Source organism: Castor canadensis, chromosome 2 (assembly GCF_047511655.1).
Source record: "Castor canadensis chromosome 2, mCasCan1.hap1v2, whole genome shotgun sequence".
In the NCBI taxonomy this organism is placed as follows: Eukaryota; Metazoa; Chordata; class Mammalia; order Rodentia; family Castoridae; genus Castor; species Castor canadensis.
The window spans coordinates 189,096,224-189,115,672 of record NC_133387.1 but is presented as its reverse complement, the minus strand read 5'-3'; the positions used below and the strand labels follow the sequence as shown (position 1 = coordinate 189,115,672).

The 19,449-nt window shown below is 43.4% G+C and overlaps 1 pseudogene; it reads left to right on the top strand.

The window, feature by feature from the left end:
• The first annotated feature begins 6 nt into the window (after window positions 1-6).
• LOC109699444 (polyadenylate-binding protein 2 pseudogene) lies at window positions 7-2,780 on the top strand (annotated as a pseudogene).
• The last annotated feature ends 16,669 nt before the right edge of the window (window positions 2,781-19,449 follow it).

The following is a 19,449-nucleotide window of genomic DNA, read 5'->3' as shown; positions in this document are numbered from 1 at the left end:
GCTGGTATGCTAAAGGTAAGACACACAGGAGGACAGAGAAGAAAGGGCCTGAACTTCAACAGTGGTTGGAAAGGTATTAATAGAAGTCAAGTGTCCATTCATCTCACAGACACTACACACCTCTTTGAATTGGTACTGTGAATAAAGAGGGAATTCTTAGCTTAATTGGGGGAACAGATAATAGTGGCCACGGTATGAAAAGTGAAGTAATAAACACTTAGTGCAGTGATACAAGAAAGGGTGCAGCAAAAATACGCCTAAAGTTTCCTGGAAGACAAGATTTTGGATCCAGACTCTTAAGTGATAAGGCTCCGACAGTGGCCAAGGGAGGAAGGTTGACATGTGAAGAGGACTGAGGGATGGTAGGTCAAACAGTGTTGCACAGAATTTGGTATGACTGCAGTACAGTGAGAATAGCATGCCAAAGAGCTTACATACCTTGATGGTTATAAGAAGTCACTGAAATCTGTTAATTCTGCACATGGCATGATTGGATTTTTATTTTATTTTTAGTGGCAGTGGGGTTTGAACCCAGGGCCTTAGGCTGCTAGGCAGACACTCTACCACTTGGGTCATGTCCCTAGCTTCAGATTTTTATTTTAAATAAGTTATGTTGGCAGCTGTGTGAAGTATGAAGGTAAATGTGAAAATGGAAATTATTCCAATAGTTTAGAAAATAAATAAGTTCAAAAGGCACTATCAGCCAGAATGAAGAGAACAAACTCAAAAAGATAGTAGTAAAGGTTATACTGGAAAGGCTGGGTGCCAGTGTCTGACGCCTGTAATTCTAGCTACTAGGTAGAGATCAGGATCAAGGTTCAGAACTAGCTAAGGAAAATAGCTCTCGAGACCCTATCTCAAAAAAACCTATCACAAAAAAGGGCTGGTGGACTGGCTAAAGGTGTAGGCCCTGAGTTCAAACACCAGTACCACACACACACAAAGATTGGGTAAGGAAGGAATCTATGCTCAATTTTTTGACAATAGGTGGGTAGGAATTGTGTCAAAAAAATTTGAAGGAAAATTAGGTACAGTAGTGGGGGTGATAGGTACCTAATGAAGTTCTACATTTATGAGACAACCAGAGAGAATTGTAGGCTTCCTGGATGATTTTGAATTGTAGACTGTTCTTGGCAATACAGCAGATGATTTTGGAAAATATTTTGAATCTGGGGGCAGGGTGTTGGGGAGGTGGTCTGGGCTGGGGCTGGTGGGGAGGGCAGGAAGGGGGGATCCGGTGGGCTCAGGGAACTACGGGGACTTCCTGGAGTCCGAGCTCAAAACCCCTAGCAGCCAAGAGGAGGAGAAAGAGCCAGGGCTAGTTGAAAGTGACCCAGGATGTAGTGCCATTGAGGACCTGAGCTGGAAGTAATCAAAGCTTGAGTCAGGGAGTTGGAGGAAGAAGCTGAGAAGCTAAAGGAGTTACAGAAGGAGGTAGAGAAGCAGATGAATCTGAGTCCACCTCCAGGTAATGCAGGCACAGTGACCATGCCCACGAGGAGAAGATGGAGGCTGATGTCCATTCCATCGGTGTTGGCAATGTGGATTACCGTGAGCTGGAAGCTCATGTTCATGGCTATAGTTCAGTCAGCTGTGTTACCATGCTCTGTGACAAATTTAGTGGCCATCCCAAAGGGTTTGGTTTGCATTTATAGAGTTCTCAGGCAAAGAGTCAATGAGGGATTCTCTGGCTTTAGATGAGTCCCTTTTTAGAGAAAGTCAAATTAAGGTGATCCCCAAACGATCCAACAGACCAGGATCAGCACAACACACTGGGATTTCCCACGTACCCACTACCGTGCCCCGACTACCAACTACAACAGTTCCCTGTCTCTATTCTACAGTCTCAGAGTCGTCTGCAAGGGCTGGGCTAGAGTGAGATCGTGGTATTCTCCTTAGTTAAAAAAAATGTATTAGGAGGAGAGAGAGGAAATAAAGGAAAGAAGAAAAAAAAATGCTTGATATGAAGCCTGTAGGAATGTTAACAAGAACGCCTTTAAAGACATTTCTGAGCTTGTGACAGGAAGCCCTCTGAAGCCAGTACAAAATGACCATGCACATAGGGAGGCCAGCAGGTGTTGAGAGTGTTGGTTGTCCTGGGAGCATCAACTCACCCAGGTGGCCTAGAAAGTGACACAGGGACAAGAGCAAAGCTTTGGGTTCAGATAAGGGAGTTAAGAGTGGAGTCTCCCCCAAATCAGAAACTACAAAAAGTCTTAGCCTCAGAGAATGGGTGAAAAAAAATTAAAAAAAATTATTTTTATTGTAGGCGAAGGGCTTTCATTTATTTTTTGGTGGCACTGAGGTTTGAATTCAGGGCTTTGCACTTGCAAAGCAGACACTCTGCCACTTGAGCCACACCTCAAGGCCATTTTGCTCTGGTTATTTTGGTGATGGATATGGAGTCTCACAAACTATTTGTCCCTACCGGCCTTTGAACCACAATTCTCCTGATCTCAGCCCCCCCATGTAGCTAGGATTACAGGTGTGAGCCACCAGCGCCCAGCTAGAAAAAATAATTTTACCTGAAAAAGCAGATAGCAGAGAAACTTACTGATTCACCTTGGTTCTGGTTGGAAGAAAGGAAGTCTCCAAGAACATGTGGCTAAAGTCCTGTCCTATATTACCTGCATGTCTAAGCAGACTTCACTCTGTTCATTTAATAGTTACCTGGCTGGTAGGACCCAGATGTCTGGGAGAAATAAATATAAACTCTCACTGAAGGAAGGTTTCCCCAATTCAAGCCTCAAAAATCCTCACGAAGTTCCAATGAATGTGAGCTCCCAGCACAAAAAAAAAAAAAAAAAAAAGATCATATTTCCGTATTTCTTACAGGAACACAATGAACGAGTCAACCCAGGTAACAAACAAAACCGTATCTGCAAAGAGTTCAGATCTTGGACTTTTCAGACCAAATATAAACAACATGAGATGTAATTCTAAATATACGTCAGTTGTCTAATCAGATATCAGAAAGTAAGAAGACATTTTCTTTGCCATCTTGAGAATTAAGTGTTTACTGTGAAAAGTTGTGTTTTTCCCTGGTGACCTTCTGATGAGTTGTCAAGGTCAGTTCTCAATGGGACTGGATATCCAAGTCCTAGGATTCCAAACACCTTTACACCGCTCCATGATTATGAGTCTGGAATTGTATTTCTCATTGACACACCCAAACAGTTATTTCTAGCGTGGCTCTAAGTCTGACTTTTATTTTCTTCTAGTCTCCAGTTTTATTGTTATTATTTTTTATCATAGTGGTGGTGGGAGGCCCAATACATCTTATGCTATCTCTTTCAGAAATATAATTTGTGTGTTTTAGGCATAAAACTGTACATGCAATTTTTGCTTGGTTTCATTTTTGAGACAGAGGCTTGCTAAGTAACTCAAACTAGCCTTATAATTCTTGATCCTCCAGCCTCAACCTCTCCAGAGTGCTAGGATTACAGGCGTGCACCACCACACCCAGCCTGAGATTCATGTTTTTAAAAATATATAACAAGGTCGCAGCACATCAAGGACGGAATCTGCTGAGTCCAAGTCCAGCCATTGGAATCTCACTTTGCTTATTTGTAAAATAAGTAATGATTGATGGGTAAAAGTTTTGTTACTGTCATAAAACCCGATGCTTTCCTGACAGAAATCTCTAAATGTGTACTTTGTAATTTTCCTTTGGTTTTTCAGTCATGCTTCTCCATCTGACAAAAAAACCAAACCAAAACAAAAAACACCACCAAAACCTAGAAAACCTCAATTAATGCTTACAGGCCGAGAGTCGTCATAGCTTCCCTCCAACCGTGACCATTAGAACAGTCTCCCAAACCTTGAGAGCTATCTCTGAGTTTCACATAGTTTTCATTTGTTCCCTCTCAGAAAATGCATGCTGCACATTTCAATGGCTTTTTTCCTGCTTCTGCAAAATGAAGGAAGCACTTTTACAAATCATTTCAATAGCTCTCTGCGGGGACCTTAAAAATGAAGTGAAGGGTCAGGCCTGTAATCCTAGCTACTCAGGCAGAGGCAATTGGGAGGTCATGGGGGTTCAAGTCTAGCCTGGCAAAAAGTTCTAGAGATCCCATCTTGATCAATGGCTGGGTATGGTGGTTCATGCCTGTCATTCCAACTACTTACGGAAGCATAAGTAGGAGGATCAAAGGTTTCAGGCCCGCCTGGTCATAAAGACAGACGCTATCCCAAAAACAACCAAAGTAGAAAGGGCTCTACCACTCAAGTGGTAGAGTGCCTGCTTAACAAACTGAAGGACCTGAGTTCAAACCTCAGTACTACCAGAAAAAAAAAAAAAGAAAAACCTAAACTTTATTATATAGAAATAGCCAAATAAAATACATAAAAGATGCTCAAAATCACTAATCACTATGGAAATGAAAATCACAACTCTACTGAGATATGACAACAAAACTGCAATCTCATGAGAATATGATACCTGAAGTTGTTTCAGCCTTATTGTGCTATGACCACAAGTTAACAAGCCTAAAAGTGACAAGCCAACATTTTGAGACAGACCAGGAAAAGAACCCAGATCTTGGATGACATCATTGTATCCAATGGGATCTGCCCAGCACCTGTCACCTCATTATACAAGATGCTCTTTTTTATGTGACATAGAACCAGAGTTACACACGTAGCCTGATTCTACTTTCTTTCCTACCATAAATAATAGTGTGGTGAGCACTTGGATATATAGCACAGCTTTGTCTTTCGGTGAGCATATTTTTGTTTTTGTCCTTCTACATCTTAGAAACTTATTCAACTTTGTTTTCTGTTGCTAATTTTATTTTGGTAGTACTGGGTTTGAACTCAGGTCCTCATGCTTGGTAGGCAGACACTGTACCACTTGAACCATATCCACCAACCCTTTTTGCTTTAGAGAGAGGGAGAGGGAGGGGAAGAGAGAGAGAGAGAGAAAGAGAGACAGAGAGAGACAGAGAGAGACAGAGAGGATATTCTTTTTGTGATGAGCAGAAGGAGGTGCAACCACCAGGGCAGCAGAGACTGGCTAAGAAGCAAGAAAACTGCTCCCTCTAGTGGAAAGAAAGGGATATTATCGCCAGGGCACTGCACACCTAGCTTACCCAAAACTTTCCTAGCTGTCTCAATATTGGTACCAATGCGAAGATTTTTTTTTTATCCCATCCATTGAGAATAAAAGGTATGAGATTCCTAGTGGTGTGGATATAGAAGGAAATGGCACTTCCCATTGCTGCCCAGCTCTACTTCTGCTCTGCACATTCTTCCCCTAAAGATGGGTGTGGCTGATGGCTGACATTGCTGGTGTCTGAGCAGAGCATGACTCAGCTGTGGTGGTGGCCCTGCCAAGAGTGTGCCCAGAGCACCTCCCCTCCCTGCAGTTATGGTTGCCACTGGCCCCTCTCCCTCATCTGTTACAGCAGAGTTCCAGGCTTATTTGTCATTGATTTCTTTCCTACGGTGACTGAGAAGCTTGAGGAATTCAGTAGTTTTTATTTGGCTCTTTGGTTTTTCTAATGAGTTTAGTAAATAAAAATATTCTTCTGGGTCAGGTTAGAGTGTGACCTCTGCAGCTCATCTTGGAATCAGTGTCGTTTAACCCCAAAGTCCTCAGCATCCCTCCTACACACAGTCACGATGACCTCCATCCATCTCCAAGGGACGATGATCCTGCAAGTATTCTCTGGAAGGGTTTTGCTCATGTTTTTTTTTTTCTCAGTCCTACCCTGTTAAGGAAAGGGAATGCAAACAGAAAAAAAAATCTCCCCTGGAGTATTACCCAGGGAAGCCAAATTTATATAGCCAAAGTTTCTGAATCAATGGACATAGGGTGGCAAAAACATGAAGTTTTAGTTTGTTTTAGTTTGCTCCCTCCTTTCTCTTCATATTTTTATACTCTGCATCTCAAAGGCTGCTCTTAAACCTTACTTTCTGTCTCTCACAATTTTTGGGGGCAGTATTGGAGTTTGAACTCAGGGCCTCAACCTTGCTAGACAGGTATTGTACCACTTGAGCCAGTCCCTCAGCCCATTTTGCTTTAGTTTTTTTTTTTTTCCCAGATAGGTCTCAGTTTTTTGGCTTAGCCAGCCTTGGACTGTGGCTCTCCTACCAATGCCTCCCCTTAGCTGGGATAACTGGCATGAGCCACCACACTCAGCTTGTTTGTTGAGATAGGGTCTTGCTAACTTTCCCCTTATGCTAGCCTTGTTGAGCCTCAATCCCTGATTTCTGCCTCCCATGTAACGGGGATTTCAGGTGTGATTCTCCTTGCCCAACTCTCAAAATGTTACCTGGAGCATCAATTAGCATTGTGGTGTCGATCTTGCTTTTGTACATTTTCACTCACCTCCGAGGGCTGGCTCTCTCACTTCCATTGCTCTCTGTGTGAAGATGGCACATTTCTTGTCAAGTCTTTGTTTCTACAGTGCCTTATAACTTGTAAAGGGATTTCACATATGTCGCCTTATTTTTCACTTGCTTCCATATAAAAGTAAGTGTTTGCTATGTACCAGGTTGGGCTGGGCTCTGGGGATACAAAGATGAAAAAGACACCATAGATTATACATTAGTCCTTCATCTGCATGCCAGGACTTAATCTCTAATGGGTAACTGGATAAATGCCAGGATCTGACCCTTGACCACGAAGCTGGTGTCTATGGCCCTGGTGAAGCCACCAAGGCTCAGTCAAGCAAGAAAGTCCAGTCTGGTCAGCCATCTCTTTCCTCCTTCTCATCTATCAAACTGGTTGAGAACCCTGGGTAAATGAAGGATTCCTGAAAAAGTGCAAGCTTCTCCTCCTTTGCTCATATTTGTGTTGTGACGAACACACAGTGGTGAGCCTTGTTCTGGCCACTTTGTAATTTGGGCATCCAAGTGGAAATTAAAATACACATTTTAAATAGAGAAGCGATCCAGGAGGGTCCACAGAACTTCCAAACCAAGATTACTCACAGGGTAGTGCAGCTCCTTTATACAGACACAGCGTTCTCTTCAGAAATCAGGTGGAGATTCCCACACCTGTTGCTCCATTTGGTGACTGCAAAAAATGAGCAAAGGAAAACCTCTGATGACACCCAGAAGCTGTGGCTGTTAGAATTGGCACAGTAGCTATCCATTTTGTTTTAAACTTTCTTCTGTATGCTTCAAACAAGTATGAATCCTTAGGAATATTACAATATCCAGCTAAAAAGGAAAGAGGATTAGAGAAGGACCTGGAATGTTGGCAAAAAAAAATTATTCTCTTTGGGGAATGAAATTGAAGTGAATTTAATCTAATTTGGAGGTGATTTGGAGTGAATCAGTCCTGTGCTGTGACTGCTACTGAATGTCACTGGGACTGGTTACTTATCCGATGACCCAGTTCAAGATTTCAAGGTCTATTTCTAAAACTTAACTCATTTCTTTGCTTCAGTGTGAAGAGGAAGTAACTTTAATTCCCACGCTGATTTGGCCTTGAGAATACAAAAAGTTTTTCTTAAGTTCTAAGCTCATTAATTATAACTTTACTATATCTTGGGTGGTTGGAAAGACAGAGTTGTAAGATTTTGGTGGCTTTTGCTTTTTACATAGGGGCAACAAGCCAATCTACAGCAGGAATTATGTAAATAAATCACTTGACCATCCTGTCCTGGCTGTGGAACTGTGGCCTTCTTTCTCCCCTGCTATGGCTTGAAAATTTCTCCAAAAGTTCTTGTGTCGGAAACTTAGTCCCCCAATTCTTATGTGGGTGATCCATGGGGGTGGGCCCTTTGGGAGGTAGTGAGGATTAGGCAAAGTCATGAGGGTAGGGTCCCAAGAATGGCATCAGTGGCTGGAATGCTGGCCTTTCTCCTAGGTGATGCCCTCCATCAAAAGGTCAAGGTCTTCAGCAGATGCTGAGCAGATGCCAAGCCATGTTGTTGGACTCAGTCTCCAAAACCATGAGCCAATCAACTATTCTTTACAAATTATCCAGTCTGAAATAAGATACCCCCTTCTCTCTTCCAATTTCTCTATGTGTCTAGCTTTAAGGAGCAGGTGGAAATTTTACAGGACTCTCTTGGAAGGATAGGCTGTAGGAGTCCAGTCTTTTGCCCAACGTTGAAGGTTGGGGAGCCTTGGTCAGAGGGATGCTGCACCACTGTCTCCTCTAGGTTTGGCAGCAGGGAAGGCCAGGTCTTCTGATTCCCTGCCATAAAGTTACCACAATAGATGGAAACAGTGAGTTGGTCCTTTCACTGGTGACACAAGGGGGAGAAAAGCACAGTTCTTGGCCTGTGGGTGGCCAGGGTTGAAACCTGGCCTCTCTGGCTTTCCCAGGAGACATCTGGGGAAGTGGCTGCATCCGAAGAGCCCATGACTGAGACTGACAGTGGTCCGTGAGCACATTCCCTCAAAGTGGGAAGTCCCTTGGGTTTTTCTTGGACATCTGTGGCGCTGTACCCAGAGTGACCTTTCCAGAACAGTGAGGGCATCCTTCAGCCTCAAATGCCAAGCAGCCTGACTCTCTTTCTCTCTCTTTGGACATGTTCATACAGGGGCTCCTGGTACCAAAGGGGGTTGCAGGACCTCAGGAGACAGTCTGCTAACAGTTGTCTACAACTTACAGAATGGTAAAATCGCTTCTATGGCCCTGGACCCAGATAACTGGAAGTCTCCTTAAGAGAATGTAGAGCTGGGTATGGTGGCTCACACCTGAAATCCTAGTTATTTGGGAGGCTGAGAGCTGGAGGATCATGACTCAAGTCTACCCCAGGCAAATAGTTCATGAGATCCCATCTTTCAAATAATCAGAGAAAAATGGACTGGAGGTGTGGCTCAAGTGGTAGAGTGCCTGCTTTGTAAGCACAAAGCCCTGAGTTCAAAACCCTAGTCACACACACACACACAAAAGACTATGTATAGTTTACTGTGTGTGGGTAGTAAGTGCATTGACCCCCATGTGCCCTCACCACATGTCCAGTCCATTGGCAACTCCTGCTGACTCTCCTTCAAAGCGTGTCTGACTCTGATCACTCTTTCTGCCTCCACTGCTGCACTCCATTCTACAGTCACCAGGGCTGAGGCATTGCCTCCTTGTGGGTTTCTCTGCTTTTGCCTCTGCACAGTTAAAATCCGTTCTCCTTCTAGTGACCTGAATAATCTTAGATCCAAATCGGGGCGTGCCATCCCTCCTGCTTAAAAGCCTCCATTGGCATTTAGATAAAATGGGTACTCCCTGCATGCATTAGTTAGTTTTCTGTCATATAACAAATCACTTGAGGTGATTAACTTATAAAAAGAAATTTCCTATTTTGGCTCACAGTTCTGGGGTTCCATTCTAAGATCAAGGTCTGCACATCATAGCAGACCTTGCCATGGTGGAGCAATCCATTCACCTCCTGAACAAAAGCAGAGCAGAAGCAGAACAAAAGAGGAAGATGAGACAAGGGCCCCACGGTCCTCTTTGAGGGCACGCCTCAGTGACCTAAGGACCTCTTTCTAGGCTCCACCTCCCTATAATGCCATCCTGGGGACCATGCCTTTAACACATGAGCCTTTGAGAAACATTCAAATCATAGTATTCCTGAGTTCACAAAGTCCCACACTGAGCCTCACCTGCCTCATCAACCTCACCCATGCCCACTCTCCCTTTCTGACTCTTCACCAGTCACAGTTGAGGCTTCCCTCATTTCACACACTACAAACTTGTTCGGGTCTCTTTGCCTAGAATGCTTTTCCTTTAATCTTGCAATGGGAACCTTTGCCTTGGTCTTCAGATCTTAGCTTAACTATCACTTCTTCACAGAGGTTCTAAAGTACCCCTTAGTGTTCTTCACTATATAATATTTTGATCTCCAAGGACCTTAATATCAGACCACAAACTCTAAAGTTGATACAGGAAAGAGTAGGAAATACTCTGGAATTAGTAGGTATAGGTAAGAACTTTCTCAACGAAACCCCAGCAGCACAGCAACTAAGAGATAGCATAGATAAATGGGACCTCATAAAACTAAAAAGCTTCTGTTCATCAAAAGAAATGGTCTCTAAACTGAAGAGAACTCCCACAGAGTGGGAGAAAATATTTGCCAAGTGCACATCAGACAAAGGACTGATAACCAGAATATATAGGGAACTTAAAAAACTAAATTCTCCCGAAACTAATGAACCAATAAAGAAATGGGCAAGTGAACTAAACAGAACTTTCTCAAAAGAAGAAATTCAAATGGCCAAAAACACATGAAAAAATGCTCACCATCTCTAGCAATAAAGGAAATGCAAATTAAAACCACGCTAAGATTCCACCTCACCCCTGTTAGAATAGCCATCATTAGCAACACCAGTAACAGGTGTTGGCAAGAATGCGGAGAAACAGGAACCCTCTTACATTGTTGGTGGGAATGCAAACTAGTACAACCACTCTGGAAAAAAATTTGGAGGCTACTTAAAAAGCTAGACATTGATCTACCATTTGATCCAGCAATACCACTCTTGGGGATATACCCAAAATACTGTGACACAGGTTACTCCAGAGGCACCTGCACACCCATGTTTATTGCGGCACTATTCACAATAGCCAAGTTATGGAAACAGCCAAGATGCCCCAGCACTGACGAATGGATTAAGAAAATGTGGTATCTATACACAATGGAATTCTATGCAGCCATGAAGAAGAACGAAATGTTATCATTCGCTGGTAAATGGATGGAATTGGAGAACATCATTCTGAGTGAGGTTAGCCTGGCCCAAAAGACCAAAAATTGTATGTTCTCTCTCATATGTGGACATTAGATCAAGGGCAAACACAACAAGGGGATTGGACTTTGAGCACATTATAAAAGCGAGTGCACACAAGGAAGGGGTGAGGATAGGTAAGACACCTAAAAAATTAGTTAGCATTTGTTGCCCTTAACGCAGAGAAACTAAAGCAGATACCTTTAAAGCAAGTGAGGCCAATAGTAGAAGGGGACCAGGAACTAGAGAAAAGGTTAGATCAAAAAGAATTAACCTAGAAGGTAACACCCACGCACAGGAAATCAATGTGAGTCAATGCCCTGTACAGCTATCCTTATCTCAACCAGCAAAAACCCTTGTTCCTTCCTATGATTGCTTATACTCTCTCTTCAACAAAATTAGAGATAAGGGCGAAATAGTTTCTGCTGGGTATTGAGGGGGGAGGGGGGAGAGGGAGGGGGCGGAGTGGGTGGTAATGGAGGGGGTGGAGGTAGGGGGGAGAAATGACCCAAGCCTTGTATGCACATATGAATAAAAAAAAATAAAATAAAGTATGTGAAAGGAAAAACAAATAATATTTTGACCACTAAAAATATTTGTCTAGGTCTTATTTTCCCTCTACTAGAATGAAGAGTATTTCTCTCTTAGTTGCTGCATCCTTAGAGCCTATAAAAGAGCATGGCTCCTAGTGGGTGCTCGATAAATATGTGTTGGAAGCATGAAAAGCCCTCAAGAAATCGTTAAGTTGGTTGGCTGTCTTCTACCTGTGGGTGAAAATGGCATTTGAGCTTCGGGGATGTAACACATAGCTAATCACTACCTGAGAAAACCCTGCCCTGCCCCTAACCTCAGGCTCCTCTTGCTTCCTTAAGCGATTTTCGGGGGCCCTCACCCCAAGAAGATAAGCCGGCTTCTGTGGCCTGTGCACTGGGAATTTGATTATGGCCTCCGGTGTAGGAAGTGAAGCAACACCTAGCACATAACAGGCATTTAATGAGGAGGAGTTGATCATTGCCTGGGTATAACCATCCCTCAGAGTGCCAGGAAGGAAGGGTGGAGCCTTTCTCCATTTGGGTGGGGCGTGCTATCAAAGTGGGGAAGGAGTGCCCAGCCTGCAGGGCCACCGTGTTGGCTCCATACGTCGTGTACTACCTGCACAGCTGACCTCAGCAGTCCTGGGTCCAGCAGGTGTTGGCATTCTCTCTTCGGGGTAAATATTTAACCATGCAAGATACCAGGGCTATCAGCCACTGCTGAGTGACAGGCAGAATCCTAACCCACAGATGTTGCCCTCTGGCCCTTGGGTCTCTGACAAGTTCCCCAAGACTTGAGAGCGTAGAAGTTTGTGTATTTTATCCATTGACTTTGTTTACAAGAAAGCATTGAGGCCCAGAAATTATATTTTTCTTATTCACTCATATACTCATGTGCTAAGCACCAGCTATGTAGCAGGTTTTGTATATATATACATATATTAGGAGGGGATGAGCCTATGATGAAAAGTACTGCCATGTAAGAGGGACAGGAGTGGCTGGAGGTGGGACAGGGCAGGCTCTGGTATTAAAAGGGCAGCCATTATAAGCCTCAATGAAAGAGTGTTATTTCATCAGAGCTGGGGAGCTAGTCAAACGGCCATCTGAGGGGAAAGAATTCCGGGCAGAGGAAAGCAGTAGGCCTCAAGGTGGAAGTGTGTGATGTTGGAGGAATATGAAGATCAGTGTGGCTGGAGCAAGTGAAGAAGGAGGGGAGATCGCTGGGGACCACATGACATAGCCGGGTCAGCCATCCTAAGGGTTCTGACATTTACTCTGATGGAATGTGGACCTTGTGCAGGATTTTGAGCACAGATGTCTTGTAATTTGACTTGTGTTGTCAAAAAACAAACAAAACAAAACAAAAAACAACCCCACTGCAGATGCTGGAATGGAAAGAGACTACAGGAAGCGAAGTGCAGAGCCCAGGGAGCGGGTGGGACATTGTCAGTCTCAGTAACCCACGTGAGAGGCACTGTGGCTCAGGCAGGGGGGTGGGGACCAGGCGCTGAGAATTCACTAGATTCTCAGATCTTAAAAAGTAGAGGAATGCGGGAGGGGCTCAAGTGGTAAGAGGCCTGCCTAGCAAACGTGAGGCCGAGTCAAAAAAAAAATTAAAAAAAAAAAGTCAGGTGTTGTGACACGTGCCTGTAATCAACTATTTGGGAGGCTGAGGAAGGAGGATTGTGATTTTTGAGGCCAGCCCAGGCAACATAGTGAGACCCCCCCATCCCCCAAAATAAGTAAATAAAGTAGAGCTAACCTGATTTCCTGATAGATGGGGCATAGAGTTGAGAGGACAAGAAGCGTGACACGATATTTCAACTTTCTGACTGGAACAACCAGTAGGATAGAGTCATCGTGTGAGACAGGGATATCTGTGAGAAGCAGGATATTTTTGGGGAACTCAAAAATAAAAAGATCTAAAAGTATAGATTTACACAACTTGAATGAATCACAAAGGCATTTTTTTGGTTGTGTTATTGACGGTACTGTGGTTTGAACTCAGGGCTTCACTCTTGCCGGGCAAGCGCTCTAGCACTTGAGCTCACCCCCTGGTATGAAAAGATGTTTTTGTTGAGTGGAAAATGCCCAAAAGTTTGCATAGTGTCCGATTCCATCTGAAGGACATCAGAAAAGATAACACTCTACAGAAGGTGAAATCTGTGCTAGCCAGAGGCTAGGCTTGTGGGAGGGTTTGGCTATGCAGGGGCAATATGAAGGAATTTGGGTGTAATTAGCTATTCTCCAATTGTGTTAGAAGTTAAATAGTTAAATTAATCTATTAAAATTCATGAGCCATACACCAAAGCACTCAATTTTACAGTATGTCAATTTAAAAACTCACAAACATATTATGTTAGAGAAGGAATAAGACATGCTGGTGTTTCAGGAAATTCATATTATTTATCTGCATGTAGTTTAGATTTGTAACATTTCTCAGTTTTTAAATTATAATTTTATTTCTTTTCTTATTCTAAATAAATATTCATTTTTGCATCTGATTTTATGTTCATAATATTGCATTTGAAAATAATGTTTTTGGTGGTACTGGATTTGAACTCAGAGCCTCACACTTGCTAGGCAGGTGCTCTACCACGTGAGCCTTGCCCACGGCCTGTATTGTTTTCCTCCTCCTCCTCCTCCACCTCTTCTCCCTCTTCTTCCTTCTTTTTCTCTTCATCTTTGCTCTGTAGTGGAGGCTGGCCTCCCACTTGAGGTCCTTCCCCCCTCAGCCTCCCAGGTGCTGGTATTACAGGTGTGTGCGCCATACCCAGTGGTTTTTCTTAAAATATAACAGCTGACAGCAGCCATTCTACTGGATAGGCCTCAGGGCTTTATAAACCCAGATCTGTCTCTGCAGTGTTGGAGTTGAAGACACTAGAAGTCCATTATTAATGCACATGTGTCTGTTTGCTGGGACTGCACCCTGATCAGTCAGTGGTTATGTACAAGTTCATTGTCAAGTACTGTGCACAGATGGTGGATTTAGGGGATATTCTCAGACGCTGAGTCCCAAAGGGCAGACCTCTGCAGTGATGAGAGCAATGAGCACCTAGGCGGGAAGGTGAGCTTAGTGGTGACAGACAGAGGGATCTTCAGGGCACCCTCACACCTCTTTCTAGAAGGGGCCTTCCTGGCCATGGCACAGAGGTGACTTGGAAAGCCCTGGAGGACATTCGTGGCTATGGCAGCAAATGTGGTTGGAAGAAACTGGTAGGATGAGCTCTATTTTAGAGCAGTGTGAGATGTTTGTTAGGCACCCAAGTGGAAATGCTGCGTTAGGGAGGAGTTGGACATCTGGTCTGGACTTCAAATATTGCTGTGGGAGTCAACACCGAATGGTCTTTATTTCCAGTGCACGCCTTGCTCTGACTGGGAAACACTTCCCTCTGATGGTTCTGCCTTTTCTTCCTGACCTTTCCTGTGATAATTTGGTCTTTACTTCCCACACCACCACCACTTCAGCCAAGCAAAGTTAAGGACCCAGAGGAGAGTCTAATGATTTGAAGGGGGAGGAGGGGGAGGGGGAGGGGGAGGGAGAGGGGGAGGGGGAGGGGGAGGGAGAGGGGGAGGGGGAGGGAGAGGGGGAGGGGAGGGGGAGGGGAGGGGAGGGGGAGGGGAGGGGGAGGAGGTTACCTTCCTACAATTAGTACTCATGCTGCCTCCATGAATCAGAAAGGAAGCCTCAAGGCAGGGGAGGAAACAGGCGTGGAGCAGAACCAGTGAGAGCTTTCCTGTTGAGTTCTAAGGATGGGGGGGTAGGTCGACAACCCCCCCAAGACCCCATGATGCCCTTACTTCCGGGTAGACCTATAGGAGATAGCAAGGCAGTAAAAAAGAGTGTGCTGTGTGTGGCGTGTCTAGCAGATAAGACCAGAACACCTCACTGAGTTCCCTGTGCCCCAGCACATTTGGAAAAACCAGAATGCTTACAGTGTTACCAGGGAGTGTCATGGGAGTGACTGGATTAACTAGAACGCTCTTGGACAGAAATAATAGGAAATGCAATTAAAACTGATTTAAATAATAAATGGATTTTGTAAGCTCAATATTAAAGGTCAGAGGTAGGAATGATTTGATCAGGCACTGGCTCCCTTCCTGGCTGTGCTTATGGGTGTTGTTGACTTTGTCCTCAGGCTGGCTTTTCTCCTAATAGCAAAATGACTATATCCTTTCCAGTCCTCACATCTGCCTAGTCAAAAAAGAAATTCTCTTTTCCTGACAGTGGAAAAATACTCCTGGGCTTTAGTTTTGGCCAACTTCGGTCACATGCTCACCCTAAAAAAACCACTGTGACTAAGAAAAGGCCATCAATGCAAGGGCAGGACAATGACTATTGCCAGCTGAGCCCCACCAGGGCAAGTGGTAGGGAAGGGCAGTGGCTTAAATCAATCCTGTCCCAATGGCCTGTGTGCCACACAGTGGAGGGGGAGAAAATGGATGCTGGAGTAGCAACCAGAAATGTCAACCACATAGCCAGATGGAACCAGGCTCCTAGAAGAGTTGTGTGGACAGGAGCGAAGGTCTGCTCAGAAGCAACTTTGTGAATAGTCAGCTAGGAACCATAAGGAATGAGGGCCATTTCAGCACACTTTCAGTCTGTTGATAACAACCAAGGACCAGATGCCCTGTCCATCTGATCCCTGACACCTTGATCATTTTTATCCTATAGAACTTAGAATTCTAGAGAAAGAGGGGTACCCAGCCAGATGCTGGTGACTCACACCTGTAATCCTACCTAGTCAGATAAGAAGATAAGGAGGATCATGGTTCAAAGCCAGCCTTGGTAAACAGTTTGAGAGACCCTGTCTTGAAAACACCCAACACAGAACAGGGTTGGTGGAGTGACTCAAGCAGTAGAGTGCCTGCCTAGCAAGTGTGAGGCCCTGAGTTCTGACCCCAAAACTACCAAAAAAATAAAAAAGAGGGGCATCCAGCAATTACTGAAAGTAGTAAGTCTTCATTACCCTTAGAATAGTGGGAACAAGAAATGAAGACATAGAAAATATTGTTGCATTTCTTACCCCTCAGTTTGTGGACTGAGATACATACCTTCTACATCAGTTAGCCTCTGACCTACACAGATAACTTCCAACAAGTTCATGGTCACATGCTGGGAGAAAAAAGCCCCTTCAAACATTTGTCTCTTTAAATTCTTCTTGCACTTTCAGGCTTAGCTTAAGTGACATTTTTCCAGCAGTGACTCCAGAACTAAGCTCTGTGAGATACTCTGAATTTAGATGCAGACCAAAGACAGCATCCACCATGGGAGTGGAAACTGAGGCCAACTTTGGAGCAGACTCACAACTATAAATAAAAGAATTCATTCAGTTATATGGGTTTAGTGAGTCCAGAAACTCACTAAGTAGATTTAGCAAAATTTCAAACTGCGAATTGCTATGAATTTCCATGGACTAAGTTAAACTGTGCAACAAAATCAAAGGCTTGAAATTTGGAAAGCCAACAAGCAAAACAAAGCAGGCTTTTATGTCCTGACATTTTTTTCTGTCAATTATAAAGCTCTTGTGTTGAAAGGAGACAGGGAGAAAGCAATGTATGCTGAGCCAGAAAGAACAGGAGGAAAGCAGTGAGTTTTCATTCCTTTAGAGTGAGAAATGAGCTTACACGCTGCGGGAAGAGAAGCAACATAAAACGAGGTGCGGTTAGTTCTTGTGGGAAGGGAAGGCCTTGTTTCTGAGATGATGTGTGTGCATGAGCTGAGGTGGAAGGGGGCAGTGGGCATATGGAGAAGTATAGGAAGGGAAATCATATTTATTGGCTATCACGTTCCAGTGGCAGACACTACTGAGAGCTCTATCCCACTTAATCTATACAATTTTTACCCTAGGAGAGAGATACTTCTTTTATTTCCATTGTACATGTGAAGAAACTGTCAGAAAAATTGGGTCCAAGTACGCAGCTCTTGTTTACATTGTTTTTGGAACAAGTGTTAAGTAATGGCACAAGCTTCAAAACAACATTCTATGACCCCAAGTCCCTTCTCCTTATTTTGTCATTTCATACAGGTTCCTTAAATATTGGCATTATCAGAGTCAAAATATAAGAAAACAAGAGTTAAGGAGCTCAGAAAATAAAAGGCATGTAATCCCAGAACTCTGAGGCTGAGGCAGGAAGATGGAGAGTTTGAGGTCAGCCTACAAAATGAGATCCTGACTCAGAGAGAGGGAGGGAGAGAACACTACACTAAAGAGCACACCTCGGTCCTTTAGTTTCTTTCCTCTGACAAGACAGAGATGCTTGGCTGGGGATGATTAAACAAACTACTCTCGGATACATTATTTGCCACTTTACTCATTTCTATTTTATTAACAGAAGTTCAGTATTTTTTAAATGTTTTAAAAATTATTTTTGTACAGGAGGTACATTGTGACATTTACCAAAGTTCTTACAATATATCAGAGTTGAATTCACCTCTCCATCATTCTCCTTTATTCTCCCTGCACCCATTCCTGGAAAAGTTTCAACAGGTCTCATTTTTCCACTTTCATACATGAGTACATATTTTCACCATATTTATCAGAAGCTTAACAATGTTGACTTTATCCAAAGAAAGCTTACATATAAGACACAAGAATATTTTCAGATTTATTTTTCTAAAGCACAGGACTGTGGCAGAGACTGATTTCAGATGCTAGCCAATTTAAATAGTGATCAATGTAATTAAGAGGATAAAATAATCTGTTTGATGTTTTCCTGCTATTCCGTGTGTGTTTATTTTTAAAAGAACTCTCCCTGTATATTAAAATCTTCAATTTTCACAAGTTGACTCTATAGACCAATTTGGGAGAAACCGCCATCATTTCTTTTTTATTTTTGTGAGACGGAGTTTGACTCAGGGTCTTATTCTTATAGGCAGGCAGGTGCTCTACTACTTGACCAGAGCCACCATCTTACCAATATTGACTGACTCTTTCAATCAATGAACAGGGAATTGAACTGTTCATTCAATTCCCCTCATCTAAATGAGATGACTCATTTAGAGTCATCTTCAGTTTCCCTCAACTATGGTTTGAGATTTTCAGTGTACAAGTCTTGTACTTCTTTTGCTAAATGTATGTGAAAGTACAGTAGCCCAAGTGGGGTTTATGTTCCAAGCCCCCCAGTGGACACCTGAAAACTTGAATAATATTGAATCCCATATACACTATGTTTTTTCCTGCACCTACTGATCTATGACTTACAGAAAGCACTTTACAGCCAGCTTCTCTCTGGCAAATCTGAATTTCCAGCATCACCATTGTTGCACTTTGGGGATCAATAACCCAAAAGATTCAGAACGATTCTACTGACTATGATCTATGTGCCAATTATAAGGTAGAATGTATTTTCAAACCATGCACTTTTGGGCTGGAGCTCAAGTAGTAGAGCACCTGCCTAGCAAGTGCAAGTCCCTGAGTTCAAACCCCAGCACTGCCAAAAAATAAATTACACAATCTATGCACTTTTTATAACATTACACAAGTATTTTATTCACTTGATAATTCAGTTTGTGAAAGCTTGTGTGTTGTGTGTATGTGTGTGTGCATATGGTGCTAGGGATGGAAGCTAGGGCCTCTCATCCATACTAGGCTAGGGCTTTACCACTCATATACATCCCCATTTTTAAAATAATGTTGTAGTGCTGGGGATCAAACCCAGAGCCTTGATCCAGCCCCCACCTATTCACTTTTGTTTGTTTGCTTGTTTTGTGGTACCGGAGATGGAATCCAGGGCCTCAAGCATGCTTAGGCAAGTGCTCTACCACTTAAGCCGGGCCCCTTGCCCACTTTCTCATTTTTTAAAGATGTGTTTTGATCATTACTCATTTTATTTCATCATCACAAGTATAGGCTTGCTATGGTTTGGATATGGTTTGTTTCCCAAAGGTTTATGTGCTGGAAGGTTGGTACCCAACGTAACGATATTGGGGTGGTAGAGCCTTTACGAGTGTCTAGTGGGAGGTGATTAGAGTATGAGGGCCTGACACTTGGAAAGAATATTGCCAATCTCTCAAGAGTAGGCTGCTATAAAGTGTGGTTACTTCGTGTTCGTGTTCCCTTCCTCATGTCTTCCATGTTGTGATGCAGTCAGGCTGCCCTCGTCAGGACACTGGTACCATGCTGTTTAGAGCCCCAAAACACAGGACAAATAGGTCTCTTTACAATATCTTTGTGACTCAGATATTTGTGATAGCAACTCAAAATGGACTACAACAAGGCTCATAAACTCTTATAAT